Source organism: Acomys minous, assembly GCF_964271855.1.
Source record: "Acomys minous genome assembly, chromosome: 3".
NCBI lineage: Eukaryota > Metazoa > Chordata > Mammalia > Rodentia > Muridae > Acomys > Acomys minous.
This window is the reverse complement of record NC_140485.1, coordinates 69,474,845-69,487,846: the sequence shown is the minus strand read 5'-3', so window position 1 is coordinate 69,487,846 and position 13,002 is coordinate 69,474,845.

The window sequence follows — 13,002 nt, the reverse complement described above, 5'->3', positions numbered from 1 at the left end:
AACTAAATAAATAGGTAAATACAAGAACCAAACTCATGTCACCACCTCCTAATTTCTCTCCCGCTGCGTTTCTCCCTCCTCTGTGCTGCCGGGTCATGCTGTGTCGTCCTCATGCGTGTGTCTGACGGAAATGGAGGAAGGTACTGTTCCTTTTATTGGTTCTGACTCAATGTTTTCACCATAAAGACCCTGACCCTGGCTGTATCTTTGCATTCCAGAGGGTAGGGAACACCGAAGACCAGGGTTTGGTTTATTGTTTGGTAGATTTTTCTGGAATTGAGACCTGCTGGGTCAAGTGGCAATTGTACAAATAAAACTCAAAGGCGCCTCCTGTGTGTAACTGGTGTGTTGAAAACAGCACAGAAAATGGGATGTGTGCGAAAACTCCTCCACTCTGGTCAGCTCAGCAGATACTTGCTCATGGAGGGGGGGGCCTCTGATATCTATCTTACCCTCTGGAGTGTGTGTCCATCCCCTAACCCCCAACTGCGTGCCAGCTGCTTACAGAATGCCCTTTTTGTTTTCCTACACAAATACATGGGTTTTAAAATAAATTATTTTGAACAAAAACGTATATGGTAATTTATATTTCTGCACAAATGCACATTCTTCGTGTATTAAGTATCAAGCATCGTTCTAGACCCTAGGGCCGAGTTCTGACCTATATAAGGTCCCTGTACGTATTGTGATATTCTGGCTGAGTGGTTGATCCATAAGAAATAGAAAAGGAGATGAAGGATACAGCAAAGAGGGACAGAAAAGGGAATGGAGTGAGGAAAAAAAAATCATTGTTAGGTACTGAATACTGCATAGGCGATAGATACGTGAGAGATGACAGACAACACATTGATAGGTGATAAATAGGTGATAACAGATCAGAGAGGGGTTTGGGACGGAGACTAAGAAGGACAAAAGGCTGAAGTGGCAGCATGGGGTCAGATGCAGATGCAGCAGGAGTGTCAAGGTGCTCTTTGTGTGCGTGCACGCACAACACACACACACACACACACACACACACACACACACACACACATACACACACACACATACACACGGCTGGTGCTACACTCTCTCTGCTCCTTCAACTTCTTTTGTTTGTGTGTGTGTGTGTGTGTGTGTGTGTGTGTGTGTGTGTGTGTGTGTGTGTCCCTGTGGATCACAAGAAGCATCTGCTTCCTTGGAGTTGGAGTTACAGGTAGTTGTGAGCTCCCATGTGGGTGCTGGGAACTGAATCCTAGGTCCTCTGCAAAAGCAACAAGACTGCTGAGCCATCTCTCCAGCCCCCAGATCTTTTTTAAAAATTAAATTAAAATTTTTTTCTATACTTTTGGAAACACAAAACACTCTAAAATTTAAAGGTAGAGGACTGCCCTTAGTCCTGCATGTTACAGAGAACGTTTGGTGTCTGCTCACTTCTTCCTTTGTCTGTGACGATAAATCAAGTCAGTTAAAAAATGAAGACAAAAGAGACGGTATGGTAGCGTCTGTCTTTCATCTCAACACTTGTGAGGCAATGGTAGAACTCTATGAGTTCTAGGACAGCCTGGTCTACACAGTGAGTTCTAGGACAGGCAGGGATACGTAATGAGACCTACATAAATAAATAAATAAATAAATAAATAGCAGAAATGTTCCACCCAAGGGGCTTTCTTTCTCTTCCTTCTTTTTGTTGTTGTTATTGTTATCTTTTTGAGCCAGGGTTCCTCTGTGTATTCTGGCTGTCCTGAAACTCACTGTGTAGACCAGGCTGGCTTCAAACTCACAGAGATCTATCTGCCTCTGCCTCCCAAGTGCTGGGATTAAAGGTGCGCCCCACCATGCCCAGTTTCCCATGAGGCTAAGTTAAAAAACCCTGTGTTCTAGCCAAGGTCAAGCACAGAGTCAGCAATTTCTCCCATCATCTGGCTGTTTCTTCTGTTTGTGTAGAAACCTGAGTTACATGTGCGCTAAGTCAACATTCTAGTTTTCCTGGCAAAGACTGAGTCTGCCAGCGGAAACAAAATGTTTTCATTTTCTTTCTTGCCCGCATCTATGCATTTCTGCTTTCTCTGTGTGTGTGTATCTCCCCTGCATTCAGCCCTGTGAGGTTAAGTTCTTCAGATTTGTGGGCCAGATGCCACCCTACATCTCTGGGTTTGACAGTCTGGGCCGGTGGTTACTGAGATATTATATATATATATATATATATATATATATATATATATATATATATATATATATATATATAAAACTTTCTCTGGATCCATATGTCAATCAAATGTCAACTTCTGGGGAGGGAGAACTTGGCAACTGTTCTGAATTTGGGTGTCACATTCATTGCCGTATGCTGGGACTGAGCTGGGTACATAACAATTTGCTACAATGTCTTTAGTGGTTGAACCTGGTTGCATCACCCCCTCACTGCCTTTACAAGCATCTTAGGCTATAAGCAGTACTTCAGGTTCTCCCACGCTGGGGCACTGAGGATGCGTGATTGCTGATTTGATCAGTGAGTTAAAATTTGAAGACGATTTAATCTGAAACATGAACAAACTTCTAAGGTGTCCAGCCAGGAGATCTTGTTCCATAGCAAGTGGGTCCGCAGGAATTACCAGCCCTGGTCTCTGTGCTTTTCCTTGGTTGTGAGGTTGTTCATGGGGCTATGAGTTCTACCATACTTTCTGACATATAAGACGACCCCCAACTTTAACTTTAACTTTTCCAGTTAAAATATAGAGTTTGACTACCTCTCTTCCATCGCACACCCTGTGCAGCAGACTCCGGCTGCAAACTCTATATTTTAACTGGAAAAGTTAAAGTTAAAGCTGGGGGTCATCTTATACGCTGGAAAAAAACACAGTACATATTGAAAAAGCAGAGTCAGAAAGATGCAAACATACTTCCTAAGATTTAGGGGTTGTTTCTCCTCTGGCTAATCACTCTCAAATTTGCCTGCAGGTCCCAGGCAGCTCATGGTCTGACACTTGCTTGGGTTTGTCACTCTTTGGGGCAGTATTCTACTGGGGCTGTCAGCTGACCCTGAGCCAACTGCTTCTAGAGGCTCAGAACCAGAGTGTGGAAGAAACACACATTTTTCGCCCAGTCAGATCAGCAGTCCATTGTACTGCAGAGGCTAAGCAGCTACTGTCTCTAACGCTTAGAATTTTCTAAGCATGCGTTGGTTTTACATGACCAGCTTTTTTTTTTCTCCTTCTCCTTTCTGGATAGAAAATGCAGATAGGCTAAATCTTTTTTCCTTCTCTCCCTCCCACCTTCCCCTATTCTCTCTCCCTCCCAACTTCCTCCCTGCCAGACAAGACCTTACTCTCTCTAGCCCAGATTGGTCTGGAAGTACTTGGCAATCCTCCTGCCTCAGCCTTCCAAATACTAAGATTACATATGTGACCCATCTTGCATGTAGCTTTCTTAGTATTAACAGCCTTAACCCATAAGCTGGACTTGTAAAACAGAAAGATGTATCTTGACAGCCAGAGGCTGATGGCTCTAAGCTCTCAAATCCAGAGGCTTAGAGCAACAACACAGCCCTTCAGCCTTGGCTCTTTAACTGCTAGTACCTTTTTCTCTTGTAGGAAAGGGGCTTGTTGCCCTGTAGCTTTGACTCCCACCCTCCCTCTGCCCAGCTGCTCCCCTCCACAGCCTCTGGTTGCCCACGGTCTGTCACCTTCTGGATACTAACGCCACGGTTTGTCCTCACCTCGTGTAGTTTCTCCATCACTCTTTGGAACTCTTAGCAGTTTCCTCGAAGAAGCAGAAGTCCTGGGGTTTGACTCATTTTCCAGCACCTAGCCAGCCTACTCTGTCTACCAAAAGTAGACAAAAGTCCTCTCGGGAGAAACCTTAATTGGGCCTGATGCCGCAACACTAGGCAGGCAATGCATGGACGAGAAGTCTCTTAGTCACTTCAAGGAGACCAAGAAACAGGCTGCTTACAGAGCCAGAAAAGGGGAATGGTACAATTGTGCAGGATTCAAATTCCATCAATCCCAACCTTGCTTGAGCCTGGTGAACAGATGCACCATTCATGGCTTTACTGGTTGGGTTTTGCTTTGTTGTTTTTTGTCAACTTGACGCAAACCTAGACATATCTGGGAAGAGGGATTCTTAATTGAGAAAATGCTTCCCTAGGATTGGCCTGTAGGCAAGTCTGTGGGGGTGTGGCCTTGGCTAATGATTGCTGTGAGAGGGTCCAAATGGGCAGGTGGTCTTGGGTTGTCTAAGAACACAGGCTGAGCAAGCTATGAGGAGCAAGCCAGTAAGCGGTGTTCCCCCATGGCATCTCCTTCAGTTCCTGCCTCCAGGTTCCTGTCTTGAGTTCCTGCCATGACTTCCTTGGACGCTGGACAGTGATGTGGAAGTGTAAGCCAAAAAAAAACCCCTTTCCTCCCCAAGTGGCTGTTAGTCATGGTGGTTCATTGCAGCAACAGAAACTCTAACTAAGACAACATCTTCACAGTGAACCCATCATGGGCTTTTTGTTGAGTCACTATGGAGGTACAGCCTGCCTGTCCTAAGTGAGACCAGCTGCAGGGTGAGCAGGCTCATCTGGAATCCACCGAGACTGTTCCACACTGGGTGTGATTGTTCAAAGCCAGCACGATTTGCCTGGAGCAGGCATGACTGTATCAAGGCTTCCAGATGCAGTTGTGGATTCAGCAGTAACTGTGGTGACAGTGAACTTTGCAACTGGAGTGGAGTTGTCCCAGAGTGACCAGAAAACATTTAAAACTGCTACAGAGCTGTCTGACTAGTTGTCACTGAAGAGACTGCATGGCCAACAGCTCTTCACTCAAGGCAAGCAGGCACACAGGTCTGTCCAATATCCTTCAAGGTGCCAAAGAGCTCGTTCATAAGAAAAAAATGCTTGAAAGGATGTTTATAATACAGACCTGTGAGTAAGCACTTGTACGGTTTCAGTGTGGGACCCATGGCTAATGTCCTCCAGCAATGCTCCCACACCTGTCTTGTAGTTGCTGGTCTGTGAGAGGGCACAATAGAGTTCCGTCAGCCTTGGCTTTAATAGAGAGTAGGAACATCTCTATAGCTTTGGGCTGGATGTGTGGGTGGCAGGAGATATGTAGCAACCGGAGTGCTTTTGCTAGAGCAGACCCCAAAGCAGCCGGTCCTCTGAGTTATTTCCAGACTCTGCAGAGTGGTGCTGAGCTAAGGCTGTCAAAGCCATTCATTCATTCATTCATTCATTCATCCATCCATCCATCCATCCATCCATCCATCCACCCACTAACACATCCACTCACCCACTCACCCACCCATTCATCCACTCAGCCATCCATCCACCCACCGATCCATCCATCCATCCATCCATCTATCCATCCATCCATTCATCCATCTGTGCTTCCAACATGGGTGGAGGGCAGAATCCTGGCTACCCATTGAGCTTTCCTTGGCCTTTGGGTTTTAGCCAAATGAGGAGCAGGAAGATCTCCCATTCACACATCCTGGTACCTTCACTTCTCTGTCTCCACCCGACACCCTTTGCTCTCCCTGTCCTGCTGGTCCTGCAGGCAGCTGTGCTCTTGAGCCTGCACCAACTCAGACACAGGAAATACCTGCACATCCCCTTCATCCCCAAACTCACACAATGCAACCACCCAAGAGCATTTGTAAACTGCACAGAAACAGGATCATCTGTGCCACTTAGACACCATCCTCTCTTGGTCTTCCCTCCCACCCCCAGGACAACTTCCTGAGGGACCAGCTCATGCTGCCATTGGCCAATGAGCCTTCCACCCTCCACATCCTGGGCTAATGAGATTAAATTAGGAGGAGCAAGGTCAAGGCAGTGATAATGAATCCAGGACTAGTTCTCAGAATGTCACGAAAGCTTCTGTTTTAAGGGTGAAACCAAATGCTCACTACCTGAGGTCTTTATTGCATGCAGGGAACAATGACACTGCATTGGTAGTGTGATTTCACCACACCTTGGGCGCACGCGCGCGCGCGCACACACACACACACACACACACACCTCTAAGGATTTATTCTACAGATGTATTTGAATATATACCCACACCAGGGCCATGATGAAAGGTTCTGTAGGTTGTGGACTGTCCAACATGAAGGGCACTATTCGCATCTTAGAGGATAGAAGGAGAGAGAGATGACATTCCTATTTGGGTCTCTGCATGTTTGAGTTGTTTTTATTTTTATTCACAGTGGCTTTGTATAATTTTTCTGAAGAAACGTAAAACATGATACCAGAACTAAGGTGCAATGTTTAGATTCCTGTGGACATTATTGGCAAATCCACCCAGTGATCTGAAACATTCTAGGTGTTATTACACCAGATGAACACAAGAGGGAGCCCCAGGTACTCCCAGCAGCAGCATCCTTGGAGGAAAAGGCATTGAGAGCACAGATGGTTAGAAAAAACATGCAGGTCCCCTGTGGGTAATGAGGGAGTCCTTGTACCATCAAGACCCAGTCTATCAGCCTTGATGGTCATGTCGGATCTCATTTTCTGAATGCTTGCCAGGTCCGGATACAATTGGGTACCCAGGCTTGCTTGTGTCTTCAGCCATGCCAGGGGGCCTGGAGCAGGGACCTACAGGGCACAGCTAGTGAGACTTGAGGGAGGTCTCTCAGAGGTCAGTGGAAGCTCGAGTTTGTTTTTCTATAGTAAGACTCACAAGGAGGGAAATGAGCAAGAGAAGGAGAAAGCTCCAACGTCACCGAGATTACTAACACAAGAAGGACCCTTCACCTGGTGAGCTTGCGAAGCTCGGTGCTGGGGAGAAGGTACATGCATTTGGAAGCAGTGGGCCAGTGGAACGGCTCAGTATGGGACCTTGCTTCTAAGCTCGATGACCTGAGTTCAATCCCCAGGAACTCCATGGTGGAAAGGGAAAACCAGCTCTTGAAAATTGTCCTGTAACCACCACATGTGCACTGCAGTGCGTGTGGGCGCGCACACACACACACACACACACACACACACACACACAGAGAGAGAGAGAGAGAGAGAGAGAGAGAGAGAGAGAGAGAGAGAGAGAGAGATCGTACACAGACACAGACACATCCTACACAGACCACACACCCTACAAAGGCACCCTCCCCACACACAGACAACACACATATAGAGACACATCCTGCACAGACACCACACACACACACACACACACACACACACACACACACACACACACACAAACACAGATCCTACACAGACACCACATACCACACAGATACATCTCACACACATATACCCCCACACCCTAAATGGAATTAAAATAGAAATAGTGTCTTATCAGAGTGATACTCAGCGGCCCCCCACCCCCCACCCGGCCCCGGCCCAGGTCTCTTCTTTGTTCTCTCCAGGTGCTTTGGTTTGGCTTGTTTTGAGCTTGCTCTGGCTTTGCTTTTCCTTCAAGGTTGTGGAAGTGACCGCAGCCTTTTGAGACCGTCTTCCTCCGCCTGGCTGAGCTCCGTTGCACCGCGGCCTTGCCCAGTGGTCTGTGGGACCACGGTCCTCTTATTGCTGAGTCACAGGTCCCTCCCAGGATGGGCCATAGCGTCTTCCCTTTTCCCAGCTGAGGGACCATGCAGTGGATGGTGGGGGCGGTTTTAGCTCACGGCGGTGATAAGCAAGCTGTGGTCCTTCTTTGTATAGAACCTGGGGTTTTATTTCTGGGTCACACACCCAGGGGTGAGGTTATGGAGTCACCCAGCAAGTGTACACTTCATCTGCTAAGAAAGCGCTCACTGTTTTCAGAAGGATGAGCCTCTGTTGCTCTGTACCTCCGTATCTGCTGTTTCCTCATCACTGATTTTCTACCGTCAAGAGAAGAACCCGGCACATAGTAGGTAGTCATCAAATAGATACACAGTGAGTGTTAGGATTTAAAAATAAATAGTGAGACGCAACAGAGCTGATGTGGAGAGGTTCATTACAGAAACATGGGGACAGAAGGAAGAGGAGAGACACCCAGGGGACAGAGAAAGAGAGACAGAGTAAGAGTAAGAGTAGAGAGACACGGTAAGAGCGCGACAGGACCACACCTAGTGGCCAGCAGGTGATGATGTCAAAGGTTGCTAAGCAACCTAGCAGCAGGCTGCTTATATGCCAACAGTAAGTGTTCAAAATCACCTGCCAGATGAACAAATGAACAGCTAGAGGCTATTGCACAGCATTATCACAAATGGTGTTAATGCGTGTGTGTGTGTGTGTGTGTGTGTGTGTGTGTGTGTGTGTGTGTGTGTGTGTGTAGACCAGAGGAAAATCTGGGTGCCATACTCGGAATGCTGTCTACCACCTTTGAGACAGGATATCCTATTGGCCTGGAGCTCACTAGTTAGACCACACCGACTGGCACCCTCCTGTCCCTGCCTCCCCAGAACTGGGTTTTTAAGTGTGTGGTGCACTTTTAAAAAAGGTTCTGGGGTTGAATTTGTGTCTTCACACTTGTGAGGTAAGTGGTTTACTAACAAGCCATCTCTCATCCCTATTTGTTTATTTTGTTTTGTTGTTGTTGGTTGATTGGTTTGATTTGGTTTATTTGGCTTGTTTGTTTGTTTGTTTTTGAAGTCCTGGGAATTGCACTCAGGGCCTTGCATGTTCGAGGCAATGATTTACCACGGAGACACACCCTTCAGCCAGATCACGAGGATTTCATCACAGTGCCTGGCCTCAATAGAGATGAACTCAGCACTGGCAGAGCAGGTCACCTTCCAGTATAGGCCGCCCTCCCGACCTTAGATGTCAGCCCTTAGACACACCCTCTGGTTCCCAAGCTCTGGGCTTTGGGGATAGAAAAGCCTTTCTCCCCGGGAAGCAAGGAGGTCAGAAGCCACAGCGGGACTCCACATCTTCTCCCTATACTCTGCGCTATCCTGAGAGGCCATGGAGACTTAACTGTGCCATATCCTCCTCTAAGTGCCTGAGTGGGATGCCCACAGGCCAGGGGATGGGGCAGGGCTTAGCTTTCCTATCTGTCTCTGTGCCCTTCAGGGAACATCAGCGCCCTGCTGCCCTGAGGTACCCCCATCCTGCCCCTCACCAGTGCGTGCTTGACACAATCCTCTCTACTTCTCCTCTTCTTTGATGCTCATGACCCTTTCTGCTCTTGTTTTTCTATGGTAATTGAAGACTGGTCCCCTCGATAGGGGAGGCCCAAGGCAGCGCCAAGCACAGCAGACACAGCAGGCTGGTGAAAGAGATTCTCAGGAGGTTGTTCATTCACCTGTGCAGTGTGTGTGTGGGGGGGGGTTCCTAGCCAAAGGAATGCTTATGGGGTGGCCTCTGAGAGGGTAGTGATAGCTGGGGATGAGGTACATAGGGAGGGAGAAGTCAGCCTCTGTCTCGGTTAGGGTTACTATTGCTGTGAGGAAACACCATGACCAAAGCAACTTGAGGAAGAAAGGGGTTGTTTCTCTCACAGTTCATCACCAAAGCAGTCAGGACAGGAACTCAGGCAGGGCAGGAACCTGGAGGCAGGAGCTGATGCAGAGGCCGTGGAGGGGTGCTGCTTACTGGCTGGCTTGCTCCTCATGCCTTGCTCAACCTGATTTCTTATAGAGCCCAGGACTACCAGATCAGGGGTGCTCCCCACCCACCCGCCATGGGCTGGGCCCTCTCCCATCAATCCCTGATTAAGAAGATGTCCCACAGCAGCTGTTCTCAACCTGTAGGTTTTGACCCCTTTTGGAGTACCTAAGACCATAAAACAACAACAACAACAACCACACAGATATTTTCATTATTATTCATAACAGTAGCAAAATTACAGTTATGAAGTACCAAACAAATAATTTAATAGTTAAGGGGTCACCATAACATGAAGAATTGTATTAAAGGGCCGCAGCATTAGGAAGGCTGAGAACCAATGTCCTACAAGTGTGTACAGCCTGATCTTATGGAGAAATTTTCTTTTGATCTTAGCTTGTGTCAAGTTGACATGAAACCAGTCAACTCAGGGTCCCTGTGACCCCTTGTGATGGGATCAGAGCAGATCACCCCTCAAGTCTTTTTTTCCAGCTGTTTCTCGAACATCACAGTTTCTCAACCAGGGCAGTACTGCCGTACCCCCAGGGCTGCTGGGAAATTCTGGGGTCCCTTTGCGATGGCATGGCTGGAGTGTGGTGATGTGCTGGTCCTTAGTGGGTAGAGGCTAGAGGTGAAGTCAGATTTGCCCAGGGCAGGCACACAGAACAATGATCGCTCCAGCCCATAATGTCGCCAGCACTTAGAGGAGAACTCCTGCCTAATGACTGTTGCCTTGTATGATGAAGAAACCGAGGCATGAAGCAGTTACGTGTCATGTCTGAAGACATGAGACCACAATGGACCATACTGCTAGGCTCTACCCAGGTACCTTTCTGGGTCATCAAAGGGTAGCCAGGAGAGGCCCCTAAGCTGAGACTGGAGTTTTCAGGTGTGTCTACTTAGAGTGTCAACTGAGTGTGATAAGACTCAGGATAATTTGAAGTATTTGGGAGTGAAGATCTGTCACGGTCCCTCTTGTAGTCTGCTTCTGATGGAAGGAAAACCTGCTTTGCTTCCCAGCCCCTACCCCACCAGGCAAGCGCTGTACTGCAGTTCCACAGTATGACCAGCAGAGGACGCAAGGGGACTTTGCGTGAGTTACAGTGCTTCCTTAAAAAGGGAACAGGGCGCCTTCACACAAAAGCAGAACAACAAAAAGCCATTTTGTCCACAGCCTGAGTTCCGAGGGCTAGTTAGCACACAGGAGCACCGAATGCTTATCTCCTGTCCTTTCTGGAGTTGAAACTGTTTCTGGTACTAGCACTTTGTAGCCTGGGTTGTCACATCACACTTCGCCTGTGCGAGACAAGCCCTTCATATGTCTTTAGTCCGTAATGATGTCTGTAAAGTGGGACACATCTTGTCAAACCACACGTGTTAACTTGGCTGTGCCTGCTGTGGAGATGTGACAAGCAAAGAGGCCAGAGTCTTTCTTTGTTCTGTCCCTAGGACAGACCACAGCATCATTGCCTATTCCCCAAATGGAATTCCTAGGGGTGTCCGCCCAGGAGGGCTCCTGAGAGCAGGCCATGGTGGAGACCAGAAAGCTGACAGCAGGGAGTCTAGGGAAGCCCCAGTGGCAGGAAAACCCTGGACTGTGTGAAGGACACAGCAAGAAGGGTGGGGAAGGGGGGTTGCTTTGTGGGAAGGCCCTCCTGGGGTTGGGAGAAGGGAGAAGCGGGAGGTCTGAGACTCTGCTCCCTTCTCTCTGCTTTTGGGTAGAGGGACCAGTGATGGGGTGGGAAGGAGTCACAGGACAGCAAGGCCCGCCCTGGACTCTGGTCTCCTTTTGCAGCAGGCTGGAAGGACCAGTGTGGCTGATGGCCTGGGCATCTAAGCTAGGGAGAACAGCATGGTGAGGGCTGGAGGGTCAGTACTCAGCATGGCACCTTTAAAACTGGTTACTTGTTTACTCCTTCATGTTGCAAAACAAATTCCTGGCCGGTGTAGAAACATTTATAGGATACAGTTATAGAAACACTTGTAGGATCCAGCCAAGGACAAGGAAGGGAATGGACTTGGGAGGGGACCAGAAAGCAAATACATACACACATGATCCTATGACCAGAGGGCCCCAGAAAGTGTTTAAAATGTATGTATCTCTCTATGGCTCATCTGTCTATCTATCTATCTATCTATCTATCTATCTATCTATCATTTATCTATCTATGCATCTATTTATTGCTTATCTATCAATCATCTATCATCTATCTATTTACCATCTATCATATCTGTCATCTATCTATCTATCTATCATCTACCTGTGTGTATGTATATATGCATACATGTGTATGGACATCACAAGACAACTCATGGGAGTCACTTCTCTCCTACCATGTGGATGCTGAGCATCAAACTCAGGTCATCAGGCTTGGCAGCAAGTGCCTCTGCTTATGGAGCTGTCTCATGGTCTGCTCAGGAATCATTTAAAGCATTTCCTTTTGCTAAGCTCTCTCTGTCTCTCTGTCTCTGTGTCTGTCTCTCTCTGTGTCTGTCTGTCTGTCTGTCTGTCTGTCTGTCTGTCTGTCTGTCTCTCTCTCTCTCTCTCTCTCTCTCTCTCTCTCTCTCTCTGTGTGTGTGTGTGTGTGTGTGTGTGTGTGTGTGTGTGTGTGTGTGTGTGAACATTTATTCTGCCAGGAGCACCTGCTATGCGGCCAGCTAGTTATTTCTCTAGCTGCTGGAATATGGCAGAGAACAAAGAGACTAAAGCTCCTGTCCTTGAGGGCTGATACTCCAAAAAGGGCAGCATGGACAGTCAGGCCCCATGCAGTGTGCCAGCAGGCGGGAAGCCGGGTGTGGATGCAGGTTTTGAGTGCGCTTGGGATTTGACCTGGGATGGAGGACATGACAGAGCAGAAGCCCGAAGCTCAGAGGGAGCAAAGCATGAGCACTATGGGGGGGGGCAGGTGGAGTGGGGGGGGGAGTCAGCAGGGCAGGCAGCACGCCAGGGGCTTGGGGAAGGCTTCCCTTGGAGCTGACACTTAGAGCGTGAGGTGAGGTGGAGCGATGGATGACTTCACTAACTGCTTCCCAAGCCTGCTGCAGCTCTTCTCATCCCCTGCCCGGCACTATAGTGATTTCCCAACACCCACTGCGTGTGTGTGTGTGTGTGTGTGTGTGTGTGTGTGTGTGTGTGTGTGTGTGTGTCGTGTACTTTATTCACATTACATCCTGAATGTTATCCCCTCGCTCTTGTCTTCCATTCCCACCCTGCCTCCCTCTTCTGCCCTATTCCCTTCCCCTAGACCTGTGATGGGGTGCCCTCCTCCCCCACTGCCTGGCCACAGCCTATCAGGTCTCATCAGCATAGCCTGCTTCCCCTTCCTCTGTGTGCCCACAAGGCCATCCTGCTAAGAGGGAAGTGATCAAATTGTGGGCACCGAGGTGCGTGTCAGAGGTTCAGTGGCAGTCCAACGTGGAGAATCAGCTGACCACCAGGACTCCATCTGGACAATGGGCCTAGGTTCTCTGTGTGCACTGTCCTTGCTTGGCACATCAGTGTG